We start from the raw sequence: 19405 nt of genomic DNA, 5'->3' as shown, positions 1-19405 counted from the left end.
AAATTCATAAAGTTTATATTCAGTAAAAAGAGTAAAAATTACTTTCATTCTACAAGTTAGTTGATGTTGAATTGAGCCGTCTGAAAATATTAAATTCTTGGAACATATTTCAGCAACATCAGCTGTAATGAAAATGTAATAAAAAAAAAAAAAAAGAAAACCCACAGCTTTTCAGATGTGACATATCTGTTCAGCTTCCTTAAACATTTGGAAAATTATTTGTAGCTCATACAAAAAATAACTCAATCAACATAACTCTATAGATCAGGGTTACCAATATTACCAACACATCTGAATACAAGAGGTTTCACACAAGGGATCTACTAGCAGTTGTCTAAAGTGGGATTCAAACTAAACAGCTTTTCTAGAACAGGGAATTTGATTGACCATCTACATGACATTGCACATACAGACAGCTGATTAAAACAATACAAAAGTTGACATATATATAGATATATATACCACACATGAGCAAGTTGCACAGATGTAGCAGAGATTTACAGTCATCTGGTTAGCTCTTCCCAGCACCACTGACTGGAGCAGCCATGCCAACAACAATGAAAGATATTTACAGAGAAGCAATTAATTTAGCAACTCATGCTTAAGTTACAATGAAAATTATTTTCTAAATATAACTGACGCTTGAAAACATTTGCTATTTTCAGAATTTTCCAGATTTTCTTTTTACAAGTATTAAATGAATATAGATTTCATCTTTTAATGATAAAAGAATTCCTTGTACAGTGAAATATAATGTTACTGTTTGTTCCTGGTAGGACGACTCATTGAAAATATTTAAATTAGATGATACATGAAACTAATGAGTGTGGATTCTATCATATATAACAGTAAGAATGTTAAGGGAGAAAATGCATGTGTATATATATATATATGTAGGGCATAACAAGGGAGAGAGTGAGAGAGAGAGAGAGAGAGAGAGAGAGGAGAGAGAGAGAGAGAGAGAGAGAAGCTCATCATATCTTTCATATTTTTCTGTTATTTCACATCAATAACAGTATGATGCCTTATTATATGAAAGATAATTCATGAAAATAATAGATTTTTATGAATTAATATTATGTCTTCTTTTAGTGTTTACAAACTAAGTATTAAGAGATTTTGTTATTTATTTTTAATGTATAAATGTTTGCAAACATAAAGATATGCATGACACATATACACATGCACAGAGACAGACACACACACATACACATACATAATGATTTTTAACAAGTGTACATATGCAAAAATTAAATAATCTTTTTTATATTATATTACAATGTGCCGGTGGCATGTAAAAAGCACCAACCAATTGTGGCCATTGCCAGCCTCCTCTGGCACCTGTGCTGGTGGCATGTAAAAAAGTACCCACTACACTCACGGTGTGGTTGGCATTAGGAAGGGCATCCAGCTGTAGAAACACTGCTGGATCAGAATGGAGCCTGGTGCAGCCTCCTGGCTTGCCAGACCCCGGTCAAACTGTCCAACCCTTGCCAGCATGGAAAACGGATGTTAAATGATGATGATGATGATGAACATGAAAATGAACATGAGTAAGTGTTCACGGGTGTAAAAGTTTAAAAATGATCTTGTGTAGTCATGTGATCCTATCTGTTAATTCTCAATCAGTAGCTATTTAATTTATCTCACATTACTGGGATAAATAATCATCGAACTGACTTTTACATAATATAAGATGTCCATAAATGAGTGTCTAACCCTACTGACTTCAAGGAAGGAGCTTGGAACTTGCAATATTCAAAGACCTTGTAAGTATAAACGAAAGGAAACAGTTACAACTAGGGATTGAAATTAGATGGAAGATTCAACTAGCAAGAAGATTATCTTCTATTTTGCAGAACTTGCAATTTTTTACAAAAGAGTTTTACTGTCTCTTTCGAGCAATATGGCAAAAACTAAAACTGCTCTAATTGACACTGACAAAATATGCCTTAAAAAACTTTCAAGTCAAATTCTCTTATGGATTATGCCCACTGCAAAGTATTAGAATCAAAAGTTTCCCTATTAAATGACCCACATGTGCCTGCATTAATAATGTTTTTGTTTGTTCCTTCTCAAGCCATGCCTGAGTCATAAGGGCTGGTTTCCCAGTTTCCTTTGCGTATTGGTTCCCCACCTGGACGGGATGCCGGTTTGTCGCAGGTGAGTTGCAAGATGCAGGAGGAAAGAGTGAGAGAAAGTTGTGGCGAAAGAGTCAGCAGAAGTTCGCCATTACCTTCTGCCAGAGCTGCGTGGAGCTTAAGTGTTTCGCTCATAAACACACACATCGCCTGGTCTGAGATTCGAACCCGTGATCCCTCGACCGCAAGTCCGCTGCTCTAACCACTAGGTTAATAATAGGACCCTGTAAATATACATTTCAACCAATTTTGAAACCTTTCAAAATATTTTCCTTTTCTGTATGCATGACTTTCTGTTGATTACCACTAACTCTGCCCCCCCCCACCACATATGCAAATGATATATATACAATACATCCCACTACCTTTTTTAAATTTAACATCTTTGTATGTAGTAACAATCAGAAACTCTTACTCGGGAGCCATCTGGTTAGATTTTTTGCTGTTTCTTACAATGTGAATCCAACAAAGTTTTACATCTTATTTTCAATTTTCATGTGCTACACTTATCTTAAACAAGCCATTTCACTATAAATCTAAAGTTGCTGTGAAACCCTATGTTCCAATGTTATATCATGGAGGTTAACCTTCTCTTCAAATTCAATGCAAGCATTAATGTTTTTAAAGGGTTAATTATCATGACTTATGAAGATTTTTCTCATTTCTAACATAAATAAATGAGAAGCCATTTGACTACTGTGGAGGCACATGGCCTAGTGGTTAGAGCAATGGATTCGCAGTCAAGGGTTTGTGGGTTCGAGTCTCAGACTGGGCGATGTGTGTGTTTATGAGCAAAACACCTAAGCTCCATGCGGCTCTGGCAGAACGTAATGGCGAACTTCTAAATCTTTCACCACAATTTTCTCTCACTCTTTCCTCCTGCATCTTGCAGCTCACCTGCGATGGATTGGCGTCCTGTCCAGGTGGGGAACCTATATACCAAGGAAACCAGGAAACCAGCCCTTATGAGCCAGGCATGGCTCGAGAAGGGACAAACAACATTTGACTACTACATTTTAAAATACATTGAGAAATGAACCGCTTTGAAATATTGTTGAAATGAGAACATTTTTTTTTTCAGAGTTCTATTTTTGTATAATTATCTATTAATTATATTTTAAATAATAAAGTTTTCTTCTCAATGAATATCACTATTTGATTGTAAAAACGTTTTGAAAATTAGGTGCATCTAAACTTTTGAGTCTTTCATAATGAAAGGTTATGTAAATATAGATTTAGATGTTAGTGTTGTTGTACATCACTTGCAGAATCATTGTTAATGAAATTTTATGAAATTATGGACAATAGATATTTTTATAAAGAATATTTCACACTAAATTGTAAAACTACTATTATTGCAAAATTTCATGATAATTATAATTTTATAAACCCACATCTCTAAAAATGTTTGAAATAATCTTTAAACAATCAGTTATGAAAAATTAAGAAGGTTTTAATAGTTAAGACAACAAAATACTAAAAGAACAAGCAGTTATTGAATTTGTACTATTTACTTGAAAGATATTATTTTTCTGGGTTGGGGGAGCTATTTATTCTGATGTGTATCAAAAGCTTTTGTGCAAGTTCAATGACAAAATGTAAAAGAAGAAACAGTAGCAGAATTTTTTTGATTAAAGTTTCTTTCTACTTCTGTCAAAGAGAAAACTATTTATAAAAACATCAATAAACAACATTTGAAATTTGAAAACCATGAAAACTATTGAAAAAACAACAACAAAAAACAAAACAGAATGTAAAATCCCAAACTAGTTTATTTCGTTGTTGTTTATTCCCAGTCCTAATCAAGAAAACCTATGATCAAAGGCATTTTTATATACTTAGGATTACATTGCCTGATATGCTCTTGATCTTAAATAAGATTGATGTCAGGATGATTTATTAGACTGCTATTTCTAGCAGACTATGATTTGAGGGAGTTTTATTTGGATGCTGTTTTAGAAGTCAGTTTAGTAACTTGATAAATAAGGAAAATGCAAACTAAACAGAAATGTTTCTAATTTAAACTAAAAGGATTCTAATGGGTGAAAATTAATTGTGGACAAAAAACATTTGATGTTAATGATATGGAGACAACTTTGTGCCTATGGTTTGAAATAGTAGGCTTTGAAAGAGAAGGAGGGAAAGAAAAAATGATAAATCTTTTAGTAACGAGAGATGCAATATTAATGATGATAAGAGCATATGGCGATAATGGTAATTATTTTGATCACTGATGTGGCGAATAGAGAAAATATTATTAAATTATTTAATGGTGGTGCCATAGTATTGTCATAGCCAGATTGTTGAAACCAGTAAATGAGTAAAATTATAGCGATTTGTTTTGAGGCTTTTGATCAAAGCATTTACCAAGTTAACCCTTATTAGAAACAGAAATCAAAGTAATACCTAAATGGTTGACCATGAAAAGAATGAACAAATATTTCAACCAGTGCAATAAGAAAAAGATATCCCCACAACCTCATATCGCATTTTTATCACAAAAAAGATCTCCAAATTACAGCACATCTGATACAGCAGTTACATTTAGGTAGATCCAATAGTAGATAATGGTGAGAGAATAACTATTTTTAGTTTTATCATTAATTCTGGTCGAAAACCATAGGAGAGACAAGCTCAGAGTTGTCACCATACTGCTACAGACAAACTTCCTACAGCATTTTATTTTTATTAATTTAAAATTTTAGAGATGTTCCTCTTGATTTTTCTCTTCACTAAGAGTATATTAGAGTTTCTTGGCTCACTACATTAAATGTATCATTTCCAACTCTACTAATTGTTTATAATGCATCAAATATTCCTGGATATTAATGTCCTCTCTGAGTCACTCTTTTAGTGAGCATTAGTTTCAGTAAGGTCACTGCAAATAACTACATGAAATTTGATATATATATCTATATATATGTATATATATATGATGCGTTTCTAATATTCTTTTATGATTTCTAGAGTTATGAATCAATGTAACATAGAATATTAACTTCATTTGAATCAAGGCAAATTCAGATATTTTTTTGACCTTATTCAAGAAAAAGAGCACCATGCATATGTGTGCATATATTTGCACACACACACACACACACCAATACAAAGGAAGATGAGGAAATATTTTATGAATGCATTAAATATAATTATTTAAATTTCAATACATTTTTTTACTCATTCTTTTAAGAAATTTTAAAAGTTTGACTTCTATTTAAACTTTAATTCAATCTTTGATTACATTAAGAAAATAAACAATGTTTTAATAAGCCTTATGAAAATATAATTTTGTTAAATAAAATATATTTAAAGAAAGATTACATAAAATAATTTTATTTGATAAAGTAACCACCTGAAAAGTTTTAAAGTGGTAAAAATGTAGGAATTAAGATATATTTTCCCACATCGCTCTCTATTTGATCCCAAATCATATTAATAAGATACACTACAACAATTTTTGATTTATTTTCATCACTGGAACATTAATGTACAACTCAGTTTGTATTTGCTTTTAATTTGTATCATAAAATGTCTTTGATGATCACTGTTATTAATTAAAGGCAAGCACAAGTCATAACTAGTTTCCTTAAATACCAAAACCTTTCGAATAATCCTTGCTGTTCCTAATAGAATAGATTTCTGTATTAATGCAAATCTCATAGTTACACTAAACTCAATAAAGAAACTGTCAAGTCTGTTGGTAAATGGTACATAAGGCATCTATAACTGCTGGGTTTACTTTTGCAAACCCTCTACAGTGTTTTGCATTCTCTTGTTAAGTCTTGGTATTTTCCTGTTCCTTAACAACTACATTCATATTATTATTATGCTACGTTTTTGGTTTTACTTTCTTTAATATGATTTGCATCCAAGTCTCAACCAGAGACGTCAAGGGACAACAAGGTTTTGCTTGTCTGAAGATGTTAACAGGTGAGGTGCTATGCAACTGAAAACACTGATGTCTGTGGGAGAAGAATAACACACAGTTTATTATCATCATTATTATTAAGGTGGTAAGCTGGCAAAATCATTAGCACATTGGACAAAATATTTAACAGCATTTTGTCCATTTTTATATTCTGAGTTCAAATTTTGCCTTCCAAAATTTCATCTTCACTGAAGTAAGTACCAGTTTAGTACTGGGATCAGTGCTATCAAATGACCCCCACTGCGCAAAATTTCAGTCTTGTGCTTATAGATTGAAAGTATTATTATTGTAGTTGTTTTTCTTGTCATTATTTAGTGCAGGTTAAAAAATATATATATATTTTTGATTAAACTAATTTAGTGATAATTATCAATTAAACTCATTCTCATCAAAGTAAAGTCTCTCCACAATTTTCCAGGCATACTAAAAATAAGAAAAAAAAGGACAAAACTAAATTGATTTACATAAAACTACTGACAATTATTTCATACACAAGACACTTCAAAAGAAAAAGAAGACTGAAATAAATATGTAAAATAAATATTAAAAAAATTAATAAATACTGAACAAAAAGTAGTAACTTAAAGGATATGATTGCCTAAATATGAACTTAATGTATATCAATGTCATGTATAGCATAAATCTATATATGTATGTATCAGAGCAGTATAGTTTCCATGGAGCATTGTCTGATATATGTTTTCAATTTTTTTCTATAAGGTCAAAACAGGACAAAATATAAGAAATAAGACACAGTGACTTTATGCATCATATATTATCATATAAATTATACATAACATATTGCTGTGATAATATATACTGTTGCATAAATTATACATAATAATATATCACTGTGATAATATATAAAGTCACATGTGTTATCACAGTAACTCTATGCATCTTATTATTTTTCATCTGACAATTTTGAGTAGTAGCTATATATGCTGGTTAAATTCTGATACCAGGTGGTTGATACATAATCTTGCTTTATGCAATGGTAATTTTCCCTTTATTTGTTTCGGATATCAGCTCCAAAACAAAAGAGCAATATTCTTAGTTACATGTTTTGAATACTCCACAGTTATAAATTATGGGATAGAGAAAAGCAGTTACTCGCATGACATATGACATCCATTTAAATCAACTTAGAAAAGCTAAACTGGAGTACAACACTGAACCAGATACAATATAATTAAAATAAAATAAGGGAAAAGTTATTCAAAAGATATGATATTTTAAATGTGTTATATCGCAATACTACACAGTAGCTGTGTGAGCTATGAAATCCTTGTTGCCACTGTTATATCGCAATACTACACAGTGACTGTGTGAGCTATGAAATCCTTGTTGCCACTGTTATATTGCAACATTACACAGTGACTGTGTGAGCTACGAAATCCTCGTCGCCACTGTTATGTCACACGTTCGGATGCCTTTACTACTCTACTCTGCTCTTCTCCTGTTCTCTAGACTTCTCCCTCTATATCTACGTATTGGGCTAGTCTACTTCATTGTCTGGGGGTGTCCACACAACAAAATGTTAGCATGTTAGGAAGTAGAAAAATTAGGTAATAGTGAAATAATGCTGTTCAACATAATAGGTTTTCAGTTAGTTAATTTAAATAAATCTCATAAGTTACGTAAGTGTTTAACATCTATATCTCATAATTTATAATTGTATCAGGATTTTTCAAAACATATAACTTGGAATGCTTTACTTCTATAATGAACTTGACCAAAACAGATGTCTTCTGTATGTATAATGTCTGTGATATATATAATCTAGCTATTTAATATCTGTTATGAGACTTGAATATCAGTAGCACTGTATGGCTTATATTAAAAATAAGTTTGTGTGTGTGAATTCTGTGTTATGCTAAAGGGCGGTGTATAAAACCAGAGTTTTTAACAAGTCAAAAACAGCAAACTATTCCAAATCATTGTAAGAGTATCCACATAAATGGAGTCAAAACCAACTAGTTAGTACTGGCACTGAGTTGTATTTTTGAAACACTTTAACTGAGGAAGGTTTACACAATGGATACATTTCCTATTACATATAACACAAACCTGAAACATGCATACTAAATGATTTCAAAATATTACTATTTGGTTTGACTTCATTATTACAACTACACACACACACAATAAACTTGTTGGTCTCCTAAACATTTTCTCATTCTAATATTTTGCTTAAGTTGTTTACAAACTGTACTTAAATATTGCAGGACTTAAACATAAATCAGTGAATCTATTTAGATATTTTAGCAGTATATATATATATATATCATCATCATCATCATTTAACGTCCGCTTTCCATGCTAGCATGGGTTGGACGGTTCAACTGGGGTCTGGGGAGCCCGAAAGCTGCACCAGTCCAGTCAGATCTGGCAGTGTTTCTACAGCTGGATGCCCTTCCTAACGCCAACCACTCCGAGAGTGTAGTGGGTGATTTTATGTGCCACCGACACAGGTGCCAGACGAGGCTGGCAAACGGCCACGCTCGGATGGTGTTTTTATGTGCCACCGACACAGGTGCCAGACGAGGCTGGCAGACGGCCACGCTCGGATGATGTTTTTATGTGCCACTGACACAGGTGCCAGATGAGGCTGGCAAACGGCCACGATCGGATGGTGTTTGTTACGTGCCCACAGCACGGAGGCCAGTCGATGCGGTACTGGCTACGGCCACGTTCGGATGGTTTTCTTGTGGGCCACGTGCCACCGGCACTGGTACCACAAAGATACAGATTCCATTGATGTTCATCTATTTTGATTTGTTTTGATTTTCACTTGCCTCAACAGGTCTTCACAAGTGTCACAAGAAGGAAGGTATGCACAGGTGGACTGACTACGTCCCAGGTAGAGGCCACAGGTTATGGCCTGACTAGTCTTGCCGGGTCTTCGGATGGTGTTTTTATGTGCCACCGACACAGGTGCCAGATGAGGCTGGCGAACGGCCACGATCGGATGGTGTTTGTTACGTGCCCACATATATATATATATATATATATATATATATATATCAAAGGAGCAAAAGTACTGGAGATTCAGTATACACCACGTGGCAAAATTATGAGTTGAAAATATGTGGAAAACATATATAAAAAGTGGAAGACAAATGCCTTCGTTTCACATAGTTTAATATCTTTTTATAAAGAAATTTTTAAAAATATGTATGTATTTTATGGATGTAGTGATATCCAACCAGTTTTTGCTATTTAAATTAGCTTTTCAAGGGACATTGTAAAGTAATCAATTCTTGTGACAAAGGGGTCTCACTATTTTTGATGCTTGAAAAATAAGAATGAGTCTAGAGAGTGGACCAAGGGAGGTAACAGGTGCAAGGGGGACAACTAACTCCTTAGTATAATTTTTGGAGTGGTCAAGTTTGTATATTAAGGTGTGGTCTCTACTTTTGTATATGTAGATATATAAATATATAAACTGGTCACACAATGTTTATGTATAACTTTGCACATGAATATAAAAAATCATACACTTTGTAATTTGACTTTAAAATTGTAAGTAGAATGTATATTTCCATTTGAAGCATTAAAACCTATTTATCAGACAAGCTACAAGCAAAACGAAGCATTCATTATTTTCCCATGTGCATGTGAGAAAGTACATGCACCACATACAGATTCATTTATATCTATGTATGCACACACCTACATGTAAACATATATACATACATAACACACATACTTATTCATATATATATATACATACATACATATATATATATATACTTACATAACACACATACTTAATCATATATATATATACATACATACACATATATATATACACACACACACATATATACACACCTGTAAAAGTGATAGGAAAGGCATCTAACTGTAGAAAACATGCCAAAATGGAATGTACTAGAAAAGCAAAGACCCTGCTCAGGAAGGGTGGAGCAGAGACTCTGAATAATAAGTGCTAGACAGTACGTGAAATTCTTTACTCTTTTTGCTTAGCACAACCTGCCTGATAGTGGTAACCCAGAAAAACCTATTCAGATCATTGGCTTGTTTTTCAGGTGTTCTCTGTATGAATGTCACCAATTTTGATAAAGAATCTAACCTATGCAAGCATGGTAAAAAGCAGATGTAAAATGATGATGATAATGATATGTATGACATATATACACATACATATTATATATATATATATATATATATATATATATATATACCCACATACACGCACACCTGCATGCATACATATATATGCATTTATACACACACATGTACATATACACACATTCATATATACATTACACATACACACACATGTACAGATTTTGTATGGCTAATGAATTTCTTTGATATATTCAAATTATATGATTAATGAATTAATAATTTTAAATGGTACTTGTATGACCACAGCAAAATAATATATTCTTACTGTTTATAAACTAAAATAATTTAAAATCAAAGTTTCTTATATTGTAACTTAAAAAAAGGAAATTATAAAGCAGACATATATAATTTATAGCTTATGACAAATGTAAACCAATAAATTAATTATCAAAAATGGTAACAGTAGTAGCAACAGTAGCAGATATTTATGATGTAGAAAATAATTCTGGAGATGACTGTAATTATATACTCTTTTTACTTGTTTCAGTCATTTGACTGCAGCCATACTGGAGCACTGCCTTTAGTGCAAATCGTTCCCAGGACTTAGTCTTTGTAAGCCTAATGCTTATTCTATTGATCTCTTTTGCTGAACCGCTAAGTTACGGGGACGTAAACACACCAGCATCGGTTGTCAAGCGATGTTGTGGGGACAAACACAGACACACACACATATATACATATACGTATATACGACGGGCTTCTTTCAGTTTCCATGTACAAAATCCACTCACAAGGCTTTGGTTGGCCCAAGGCTATAGTAGAAGACACTTGCTCAAGGTGCCACACAGTGGGACTGAACCCAGAACCATGTGGTTGGTAAGCAAGCTACTTACCACACAGCCACTCCTGCACCTATGGTCACAAATTTGAACTAACATCTATTTATAGAGTAACATTACTCAACAGGGTGCATTGCTGAGAGACTAAGTAATCTCTCCAGGTCAAACTTCTCTACATTGAGAGGTCACAGTTCTGGTATTATGGACATGTGATAGAATATTGCAAGAAAGAATTGCAAAGTGGATTCTTCAAATTGAGCCAACCAGCTAGAAACATAGGGGTAGACCATGAATGGGATAGTTGGATAATATCCATAGTCTCATTTGGTCATGCTTGGGAATCCATCCAGAAAAATAATTAGGCTTACTTCTGATAGGATGCTATGGAAGAAGTATCTGGTAACTTTACCCACACAACCATCCCAAGAACAGTGGGTTGAGAAAATGGATGGATGGATCTAATTTATTTTACCCATTCCAGGATGGTGAAAAGCAATACTAACTCTAGTAAGGTTTGGAATTAGAATTAGAGGGATGAAAAACAATAAAAGTCCAATGTTCTATTTCTCACTTAACCCCTTAACTTAGCTACAATAATCATATGATATTTTAACTTCAGCTACAATGATTAATTAGATTTTTTTAGCAATAGTGTTAATTGAATGACAAATATATTTTCATAGTTAACTCTCCAAAAATTGATAGAAAATGAATAATCACAATTTATGTTTTGCTCTGTTGTAGAATCTAAATTACTCTTGCTTTGACTTTTTACATATAGAAAAAAAAAATGAAAGTTGAAATACATTGAGTTTAAGTACTCACATACACACAATGCTTTCATGTGTGTGATAAATATTTAATGGCTTTTATTGTTTTTATGGTAATAAAATATAATTTCATTTATTATATCATCATCACAATTATTAGTTTAGAATATCAACATTTTGAAATATGTTACTAAATTTTTAACAAGTTTGAATTAGGTGAGAAATGATTCAATCAACAGCAATAATCAAAAATATTCTACTGCTCTCAAGCATACATCAACATGAAAGGGTAAAAAGAAACTCATGTTAAATGCACATTGTGAGCAATGAGTAACATTAAGGAAATACAGAACGAGATGAACTGTTTTTGTATTTACTGGTAAGTTGGTATGAGTTGCCCAGCAAATGCTTTTTTGTACAGAGACCTCTCGTTACTGAATAGACTTGGTCTTCTCTGCATTGGCAAATGTCTGAAATTGATGCAGACTGATAAATTTTTATCTGAAATATTTGGAATCAGGGCTGTTTCTGATTTTAGATGTTTGAAGATTTTGAAATTATCATATGGAACATCTATGGCTGGGACCTCAGCCTACATGCATCATCTGCTGATATTTCACAATACATATAATGTGACGCTAGTTTTAATACAGTGCAACTTTGGTTTATGAATTTAATTTGTTTCTGAAGGCCATTCGTCACCCAAAATGTTAGCAAATTGAAACTCTTTTTACCATTCAAGAGAATGCATGGTGAATTCGGTCATGGATGTGCTCTAAGTGATAGCTAGATAGCAACTGACACTCTCCTGCTGATAATCCTAGCTTGTCACCAACCGTTGTTGTCAGCTTTTATGTTCGTTACTTGATATACCATTTGTTACCCTATTTGTGATGAGAGGCATTCATAAACTGAGGTTCCACTTACAGTGAATTTATAAAAGTTCTAAATAATTTTGTACCCATACATGTACAAGTAATGATGCAAGTCAAATATGTGGAGGTGAAATTCAGATTTGATGTTAAAATAATTCAGTTAATTATGATGAATGTTCAGTTGTTCCATGATTATCAATCTGAAGGTGTTACTATGGTAGCACCTGACTATAAACTGGAGTCAACTTAGGCTGGATAAGCCCAACCCAGAATGGAAGAAGTCATTCCCAACACTGGCAGCCTACTGTGTGACACAACAGTTACACATCACCTGAGAACTTTACTAACATTTTCTAGAATTTTCTATTTGTAGCACATCTCACTTCAAAACTTTTTGATTTGGGAGGTCTTTGGATTTCAAATTTTTGTACAAAGCAATATCAGCTTGCATAGTTAATTTAATCTTTTATGATTAACTTGCAGATTTAATGTACTAAAAAGTAACAAATAGCAAATCATTAATATATCCAGTTCATGTCAAACTTCGTCATTGGGTAAATATTCAAGCTATGGTAAGCCTGTGTGATCCATAATAGACATTACTGTGTAACATACTATGCTACCAATAAGGACTAAAAAATGTAACCCTCTACTTTAAAGATAGTCAGGAGAATCTTAGCTCCTACAATGAACAAACTGACTAACTATGCAACAGCTTCTGGTACAGAGTGCTGCTTACTATACTATGAGAAAATAGACTTAAGAGAGGTGAGTCAACTTATTTAAAAATGAATTCATAGTTACAACTGAAATAATATCCAGTGATAACAGTAGTTAACCCAAACATATGCCAAAGTGGTTCTCTACGAATAAACAACTTTTAATTATTTAAGACTAATAATGTTTAAATTGTATAACTTCCCTAAAATAACAATTATGTTTTGGTTGTTACCTCCAGAAAATAGAGAATTATTGGTTATTACATTGATAGTTATCTTTTATCTACATGAAGCATTTTTAGTTTATAATAAATACTGTCAAAGAATTCATCTCAAACGTTAACAATGTAGAAAGAATATACATATATATATATGGAGATGTACTTGCATAGCGAGTGACTTGGTCTGAGATCGTGTGCTGGAACGAAAACAATTGCAGCATGGAAGGTGTTTATAAGCCATTTAAGTAACACACAAAATCCATTAGATTCACTTCAACATTTAAATTTAATTTGTCAAAATATTTTCGTCGCTTTGAGACCGTAATCTGTTCACTGACAAAAGAGATGCAGCACGAAATTTTGTCAGTGAACAGATTGCGGTCTCAAAGCGATGAAAATATTTTGACAAATTAAATTTAAATGTTGAAGTGAATCTAACGGATTTTGTGTGTTTCTTAAATGGCTTATAAACACCTTCCATGCTGCAATTGTTTATATATATATATATATATGGTTCAGAAAGCTAAAATATAGCACAAGTACATAACACCGAAACAGGAGAGCACAGCAACAACAGAAAGCAGTATGCTCTGCTTATATAGACAGTCCTACTTCCAGTTAAACAGATGATAAATACAGAAGTACTTTAAGCACTGAACATTAAATATCAAAACAAATACTGCATATAGAATGAGAAGAAAAGATTTGATTTTCACATGAAAGATAAATGTAAAATGAAAAGAATAAAATAGGGGCTAGAGTGGAAAATAAACCTTGGTGAAAAAAATGCTATTGAAAATAGACTGAAAGCAAAATATTAGTAAATACCTTTGCTAATAAATATAATATAAAACATAAAAAATAAAAAGGGCCAGTTACAAATATTTCTTATTGTTTCCACCTCTTTTTTTAAAAAATTATTTGCTAATGAAAGCAAATTAATTTTTAGTGATTCAATTATATTGGATTTAATGGACTCAATTACAAGTATTTTTGAAGCACAATTTGTCATTATTGATTTCACATGGGTATTAATTGTATTGTACAGGTAATTATTATAATGTAGCTAGTATTTTTTCATTCTTACTTTAGATTAGTGTTAAAAGGTATTACAAATTTTAATCAACACTTTATTTATAAACTTGCCAGAATTTTAATTAAAAAATAACAAAAACCATGTAATTTTTCAGTAAAGGAGATGCGTCTCGTATTTAAATTTAACAACTTAATATCATTTATTTTATATAAATGCATTAAAGGCTACCAAACTATTATTTTTGACTTAATTAACTCTACTGTAGTAGGATGAAGTTTTGCCAATATGTTGGCAAAACTTCATCCAAGAAATACAGAATAAAGACATTCTGCTTGCCGGATTCTTTTAAAAAAATTCATTTTGATACAAGTTGCACAAGTACATTTACATATATCTATCTTCTGTTCACACACATTGACCTTTAATAAGATTGTCATCCTTTCAGGGTTGACAAATTAAGTACCAGTGAAACACTGGGGTTGATGTAATCAACTTAATCCCTCCTCCAAAATTTCAGGCTTTGTGCCCCTTAGTAGAAAGGATTATCATTATTATAACTATTATTATTATTATTGAGTGAGAGAGCAGTTCATGCCATCAAAGTGATACTGGAGTAAAATATATGAAGCCCAGTATACCCATCATGACTACCCGTCTGATAAGGGTACACCAGGCACATGCATCACAACTATATGTGCGTGACATGGTGATCTCATATCACGATAAACAGCAATGACCTTGCAGGTGGGGCCCAGTTAGAATTTTCTCCTGCTTGAGTAACCCATCCTACTCAAAAGGTCCCTGAATAAGGGTTGTTTAACGATGTTGAACGAACCACCTGTGTTTCCAGAGGTGAATTATTCAAACTCCAAAGAATCCCGCTCAACACATAGCTATGATGCTCCCCCACTACTTCTGCTCGCGATCAGAGATGCACATATCAACCACTAAGGGACATGCTCAACTGGTTAAGGTCAAACAAGTGACAAGCAAATCTATGGTATTAAGCAGAATATTTGCTGTAGCCCATCTTTTTATTATTATTATTATTATTAATATTATTATTATTATTATTATTATTAAGGCAGTGAGTTGGCAGAATTGTTAGCATGCCGAACAAAAAGTTTAGCGGCATTTTGTCTGTCTTTTTGTTCTGAGTTCAGATTCTGCAGAGGTTGAATTTGCTTTTCATCTTTTTGGAATCGATAAAATAAGTATCAGTCAAGGTGATGACATCATCTTACCTTTTCCCCTAAAACTGCTGGCCTTGTACAAAAATTTGAAACCATCATTATTACTATTATTATCATATACATTCAACAGATTAGACTGTTAGAAAAAGAAAGAATCCTAACATCAGGCTACAACAAGTTGCCTTAGATGCCAAGAATCCTCCTAAGTGTCCTAGCTGTCCCTAATAACACTGTTTACTACAGCTGCGCTAAACTGGGTTTTATGCCTATTTCCTCTATCCATCTGTTCAGATCTTTATGGATAGTTCCCAATGCACCATTAACTACTGGGATACATTTTACCCACACTTTCCATAGCCTCTGTAATTTAATAGTCAGGGCCTGGTACTTTGCTATTTTTTATACCTCTCATATTAATTTATTATTATTATTATTATTATTATTATTATTATTATTAAGGTGGCAAGCTGGTAGAATCGTTAGCATGCTGGTCAAAATGCTCAGCAGTATTTTACCTGTTGCTACGCTCTGAGTTCAAATTCTGCTGAGGTCAACTTTGCCTTTCATCCTTTTGGGGTTAATAAATTAAGTACCAGTGAAACACTGGGATCAATGTAACTGATTAGTCCTCTACCCCCAAATTTCAGGCCTTGTGTCTACAGTAGAAAAGATTATTATCATTATTATTAATGTGGTGAGCTGGCAGAATCATTAGCAAGCTGGGCAAAATGCTTAGCAGTATTTCACCTGTTTAAGGCAACGAGCTGGCAGAATCGTTAGCACGCAGGGCGAAATGTGTAGTCGCATTTCATCTGCTCTTACGTTCTGAGTTCAAATTCCGCCGAGGTCGACTTTGCCTTTCATCCTTTCAGGATCGATAAATTAAGTACCAGTTATGCACTGGGGTCGATGTAATTGACTTAATCCGTTTGTCTGTCCTTGTTTGTCCCCTCTGTGTTTAGCCCCTTGTGGGTAGTAAAGAAATAGGTATTTTGTCTGCTGTTACGTTCTGAGTTCAAATTCCGCCGAGGTTGAGTTTGCTTTCATTGTTTCAGGGGTAATAAATTTAGCACCAGTCAAGTACTGGGGTTGATGTGATTGAATTACCCACTCCCCATAAATTTCAGGCCTTGTGCCCATAGTAGGAAGGATTATTATTATTATTACCACCAGGCAGTAAGCTGGCAGAATCATTAACATACTGGACAAAATACTAATCAGCATTTTTCCCAGCTTTATGTTCTGAGTTCAAATTCCGCTAAGGTTGACTTTGCTTTCATCTTTTTGGGATCGATAAAATAAGTAATAGTTGAACACTAGGGCTGATGTAATTGATGTATCTCCTCCCCCAAATTGCCGGCCTTGTGCCAAAATTTGAAATCATCATTATTATTATTATTATTACACTCTGGCACTTCACCATCTCTCTCCTGCACTTTTGCTGTCTCCCACTCTCTCTCTTTCCCTTGTTCTTCCCTCTGGCTGGATAGCTATGTATCTCACCTATTTCTACCCTCATTCTTGATCACTCTCTCTCTCTCTTCTTTTTTTGCTCTCCTCTCTGGCTAGATTAATAAGTATCTTCTTTACATCAGCACACCTGTTTCTATCCTCGTTCTTGTTACCACACTCTCTCTCTCTCTCTCTATGGCTGGGTAACCATGTACCTCCTCTATAGCAAGACACCTGTTTCTGTCACACTCTAACCTTTCATCATCTGACACAAGATCACCTCCTCCAATGCCCCCTATTCTCTTAAAGGTCCTTTGCCTTGCAAGTTACTTGGTGACCCTGCCGGTGCAGGCGCCACATAAAAAGCATCCAGTTCACACTTTGAACTATGAGAAGTGGTTGGCATTTGGAAGGGCATCCAGCTGTAAAAACCATGCCAACATGGAAGGCAGATGTTAAATGATGGCGGATAACTACTACTACTACTACTACTACTACTACTACTGCTACTAATACTGCTACTACTACTACTACTACATGATATTTTATACAAATTTACATTATGAAAGTACCATAAACCTGTACTAGAGTATGGTTTATGTGAAATGTCTACTACAAAACTAATTTCATTCTTTCAAAATGGGCAATAAACTATTGTAAGTCATTTCATGTCAGAATCTACATATTCTGCAATCCATCTCCTCTTTAATAACAACAATAAGGATTTCTATTGATAAGATAAAAAAGCTAATTCTTATGGGGATGGAAATGTAATTTATTAAATTGACTCCATTGTATCATTGATTAGTTTTTTATATTGTGCTTGGAGAGATGAAAAGCAATATTAGCCCCAGTTTGATTTGAACTCAGAATATAAAAGTATGAAGCTAACTCCTGTAAAGGTGCTGCTATTTGTGTCAATTCAAGGATTTCTTTTTGACTTGGCACAAAATCAATTTGAAAGAGGAGCTGATTCAATAAATCCTAATAGATGAAGTATTGTTGGAGGTGTGACTTTTAAACATCAAAAATGGCTTACAGAAACTAAAGGTAATTCAGCTATTATGAGAAAAAAAAAAAGCACTCTTAACTGACCATCGAAAAATATCTGAGCTAGTTGCAGAATCTAAAGGGGCAGGGACTTCCTAGGTATCAAAGACTTCTTAAGCATGGCCAAAGAAGTTGCAAGACTAGAGAAAAGTCTTGGTTGCTTAAAGAAAATTTTAAGAAAATACTTCATTTGGTTAAACTAGTGTATTTAACTTCTGCTAATGGATACAAAATGCTCCAGCAAGTAATTTTCAACCAATTTATGTCAACATATATTATGTGTCTATATAAGAATTTAAATATGTTGTCTGAAATTGCTAGTTTTAAAATATTAGTGTTCATGTTACTTTAAATAAAAATTTGTCTTTGAAAAGGGGACCTAATACTTTAAAGCAAAGCCATATCATATATATATATTATACTTTTCGAAACCTTTAGCAATATGGAAAGGTTACAAAATTATTTATTTACTGCTTCACTAGTTTTGTGTATGTATTTTAAGTGGATTACAGGGGATTCAATACCTAACTGTGAATTGCTGTTGCTATCAAGTTATGCTTCGAAAACTAAATCAAGTAAATTTCATAAATATTTTCAATTACAATATCATAAAAACATTGTTTGAACAGAAATAATTCAAGTTAGAAAATCTAGGTTGAACTGATGTAGTAGGCTACTCTGGGGTTTACCATATTTAATAGGATTGACCATAAAGTACAGAAAACTGCTGCTAAAAGTATGTCCAATTGCGTCCTTTATAGATATGGCTATTTGACTTGCTTGTTTCTTAGAGGGGTGAGAAATATTATTAGTAAAGTAAAATTAATTTTTTCTGTGAAACATTCTTCAATATCAAGTTGGGTTTTCTAAGAAAAAGGAAGATGACCATGAGGAAAGGACAAAAATTGCAGCAGAAAGAAAGATAGCAGTGGATCAACAAATGTAAAAAAAATGATGAACAACTGATCAGCTGACTTTTTAAAAAACATTTTAACAAAGATGGTCCATGGCTGTAGGCAGCATTTTATAAAAATGGCAAATACAAGTTACAGGAAGCTGTAAATAGAGCTAAGTATCTCAGCCACT

General features: G+C 33.2%; 1 protein-coding gene across 8 annotated transcripts in view; it reads right to left on the bottom strand.

Moving 5' to 3' along the window:
• Window positions 1-19405, bottom strand: part of LOC115209232 (regulating synaptic membrane exocytosis protein 2) — a 238561-nt gene that overhangs the window by 57022 nt on the left and 162134 nt on the right. The gene's annotated exons all lie outside the window — the stretch shown is intronic.

The sequence above is a fragment of the Octopus sinensis genome, linkage group LG3, assembly GCF_006345805.1.
Source record: "Octopus sinensis linkage group LG3, ASM634580v1, whole genome shotgun sequence".
NCBI lineage: Eukaryota > Metazoa > Mollusca > Cephalopoda > Octopoda > Octopodidae > Octopus > Octopus sinensis.
This window is presented reverse-complemented; position numbering and strand designations above follow the sequence as displayed.